The sequence below is a fragment of the Fundulus heteroclitus genome, chromosome 15 (assembly GCF_011125445.2).
Source record: "Fundulus heteroclitus isolate FHET01 chromosome 15, MU-UCD_Fhet_4.1, whole genome shotgun sequence".
Taxonomy (NCBI): domain Eukaryota; kingdom Metazoa; phylum Chordata; class Actinopteri; order Cyprinodontiformes; family Fundulidae; genus Fundulus; species Fundulus heteroclitus.
Genome location: NC_046375.1, coordinates 28,232,267 through 28,236,118, shown reverse-complemented (window position 1 = coordinate 28,236,118; position 3,852 = coordinate 28,232,267). Strand labels below are relative to the sequence as shown.

General features: G+C 38.8%; 1 long non-coding RNA gene across 1 annotated transcript; it reads right to left on the bottom strand.

The window, feature by feature from the left end:
* Nucleotides 1-2,550: 2,550 nt before the first annotated feature.
* On the bottom strand, nt 2,551-2,953 carry LOC118566129. The gene is made up of 2 exons (XR_004932824.1): nt 2,896-2,953; nt 2,551-2,776 (listed from the first exon to the last, which is right to left on the bottom strand). It is a non-coding gene; the product is annotated as an uncharacterized LOC118566129 (long non-coding RNA).
* Between the last annotated feature and the right edge of the window lie 899 nt (nt 2,954-3,852).

The following is a 3,852-nucleotide window of genomic DNA, read 5'->3' as shown; positions in this document are numbered from 1 at the left end:
GTCAATTGTGTAGTCAAAACTGTGAATGACTTAGTTTTCAACTTATGTTAACCTAACTTATTAGTAAGTCGCTTAGGTTTAAACCAAATAAACATGTTCATTGAGGACTCATTATCTGTAACTAACTTTTCTGTTTCTCTACTGTACAGTAGTTTCTATGCGAGATTGAATCTGTAGGTTTAAGCTCCAGCTAGAACTGTTCAAGCCACACATCTCTTCAGGCGGTCCAAGACTGACAGCTACCTGCTGGTCCTGGGCAGGCTCCACAACACATCCAGATGACCGCAACGATACCTGAAGGGATTTTGATCCTTCTTTAGGCTGTATTTTATTTCCACTGACAGGAGGAAAGAGGAAGAGAGCTTTAAATGCAGAACTCCCAGCTGTAACAACACAAAGGATTGAGGAAAAGGTTCAGTCTGAGGAAATTGGGCTGTCTGAGGAGATGTCCAACACCCCTGAGCAATGTGACACTGTGCTCTCCCGATTTATAGTTATAGGATATTTGTTCAAATGTTTGAAGCAACCTTTCTCCTTTGAAAAGTCAAGTGTTCACTGCAAAAATGGATCTAAAAATAAGTAAAATGTTCTTAAAATTAGTGTATTTATCCTTGATTTGAGCAGTTAAATAAGATTATCTGCCAATGGAATGAGTATTTTGACCCCTAAAATAAGATAATTAGACATACTGCACTTGAAATAAGAGACGAATTGTTCCTATTTTAAGTGCAAAAATCTTATTCCATTGGCAAATCATCTTATTTACGTGCTCAAATTAAGGATAAATACACTCATTTTAAGATCATTTTTCTTATTTTTAGATCCGTTTTTGCAGTGTTAGAGTTCCCTCAGCATAGGTTGACACCATTGAGTTTAATGTCATTAAATGATTAAAATCTACTGAAATAATCCTTGGATTTAACCTTTTATCTACAAGAGCTCTTCTTTTTCCAAATAGCTTACTTGCACATTAGACATAGTCAAAGTCTGGCTATTATATTAGGCCAGGTGAGGAATGTTGTCCTAACAGCTTTAAGAGCTCACAGAGCTGAGATGGTAAGTTGGTGTAAAATGTGGGGATAAGAAATGGAACTTGTTAAGAAATGTAAAAGCATACTGACTTTGCTTTTATGGAAGGTCTCAGGACAGAGCCTTTGTGCAACCCGGCTGTGACAGAGGATGGACGGGCTCCATTAGTTTTTATTCCACAGATGTAAGACCAGAGAAGGATTGTACATGTGTCACAGGAGGAGTACGTCACTGAGCATCCAGGGAAATCTCCCAGCACTATAAATGTGCATGTACTATAAAAAAGATAGGGTGGATGTTTCTTTTTCATTCTGTTCCCTCCAAGTGTGATGCATCGTAAAACACACACCACCCCCTCCCCAACCCCCCACCAGCTGTGAAATTATTTTCAAACATCTGCTGGAGGAATGTGGGGATGGAGACAGGGTCTGCTTCCTGTCGGTGACCAGACATACACCCCCTCCACCCCCTCCTACCCACACAACCCACCCCCAGTTTTCCTTACATACCTACATATCATACATATCTACATACAGGCACTTAACCCTCTGCTTACTCCTTTTACCAAATAAGTTCCCATCTCTACCAAGGTCTCCTTGTGTCCTTACACTTACTCTCACATAAGGAATGGCTGCCAAACACAATGAGGTATAATCTGACCTGCTGGATGCAATCAAATTTTACTATTCCAAATAATCGACACAAAAAAAATCACAGATAAACATATGAAAACTTATCCAAACAAAGTTTAGGAATTTGACAAGTTGATAGTGTTACTTTCATAGGAAAGGTTTAATAAATCATAGTAAATATTTTACTAATTCCCCTCTCTGATTAAAAAGGCTTATTGGCTTTTCTATCATTTTAGAGGTTGACCTCAGTTGGAGAACAAACGAAAAACAAGCCAGAGCACAAAACAAGTTGCATGTAACAGGGTGAAGAGTTGTGACATTGAGATAATATCAAAAGGAAATCTCCAGCAAATGCCCAAACAGTTCCCAAATTAATCTAAGCAGATTTATGAAAAAAATTGCATAGGATCAGTACATATTTAAGTGCCATAAGACTGAATCCAGTATAAAGTTTTAACTAAACTTTTTGTCAATGTACTTTTAGTTAAAGCAATGGTGCAACCAAGTCTTTCAAGTGTTACACAATCATACACTCACCCGTTTCACCTTTCCTTTTGCTTGTTAATGCAAATCAGCCATGGCAGAGACTCAATACTTAGGCATCTAGAGGCAATGAAGGTGATTTGTTGAAGTTCAAAGCCTCCATCAGAAAAAGGATTTAGGGAAGTTTAAATGTACATGGTTGCTGTTGCCAGATGAGCTGATCACTATTTGTCAACGTAATGATCTTCTTGGGGTTTTACCCACAACCAACTCTTAGGTTTATAGGAAATGGCATGAAAAAGAGAAGATATCCAGTGCTAATGTGTGGACCGAAATGTCGTGTTAATGTCGGAGCTCAGTGTAATGATTCAGAACGTGGACCCAGTATTCAGCCAGACAAATAGAGTGCCGACAGAAGATATTTATTTTGGAACAGGAACCAAAACAACTGAGGCAGTCAGATCACAATAAGGGAAAAACAAGAAACCAATCCAAAAATCAGTCCAGGGTCAAAAAACAGAAAAATCAAAAATAGCAAGAGTGTCCACACCAGAATCCAAAAGCAGCATCCAAGAACTGGTCTAAGGTTGGCAACAAATAAACTAAGCAGCAGGACTGGGAACAGATGAGCACTACTAGACAGGAACAGAATCAGATCAGGTAAACAGGAATTAAGTAACAGAATGGCTCAGAATGCTGGAACAAAATAAAAAGGATCAACAGTTAACTATAAATGCTGGATCAGACTCACCAAAAACAAGAGCTGACGAACTGGCACTGATGACTGACTGAACAGGAATTATATAGAGCTGAGACCAGGGGCCTGTTTCAGAAAGGAGGTTAAGTGAAAACTCTGAGCATGTTAACCCTGAAATGAGGGAAACTCTGGGTTTTCTGTTTCAGAAAGGGAGGTAAGTTAAACCTGAGAAAGCAGAGTAAGTCAAGCCCGTTTCTGAAAGAGACGTAACTTATACTCAGAGTCAGTTACCATGGCAATTTACTCTGTGAACCTAACCTGATCGGGAGCAGGTTTTCTTCAGAAAACCCAGAGTTTATTTTGGTCTCCTCCCCTTTTTTAAAAAGGAAGTGGTGTTTAAACACCTCATTGATTCTTTGGGGACATATTCATTGCGCACATTTCAGTCACGCAGAGCGCATCAAAGGGAATGAAATGACATGACCTTTTATGGATGATCCTGTTGACGAAGAGGCTGTATTACTTCGTAGGGAGTTACATTTACGTCGGGAAAGGATTTTGAGGCCCAGAGTGGATTTTTTGTCATATCCCTATCCTATCACAGCAATTTATACGGTGTTCTTCATTTGCTAAAAAAAAAAAAAAGAAAACAAAAAAAAGATTTTAAAATAGTTTCAATACTTCCTAGAATTCACCTGTGACCATACACTCACCCCTAGCTTTAGTTTCAGAATGTCGATTTCCAGATCTGCCATTTGGATCTGGCGGTCCAAGTATACAAGTTCTTTGGTGTTTTTTTCTATCTTTTTAATAAGAAGAAGTCTATATAACTCCTTAACTGGTAACTGAAAATACATTAGATTAGAGTTACATCATGAATGTAGTCTAAAATTCAGAGGGAAACTGTGGCATTTACTGTAAATCCCTGAACTGTGTCCATCTGTGCACCAGAAGTTGATGGACCTTCCTCCTGCTGTTCTTCTACACTCTGGGGGGTAGAGATAAGAATCA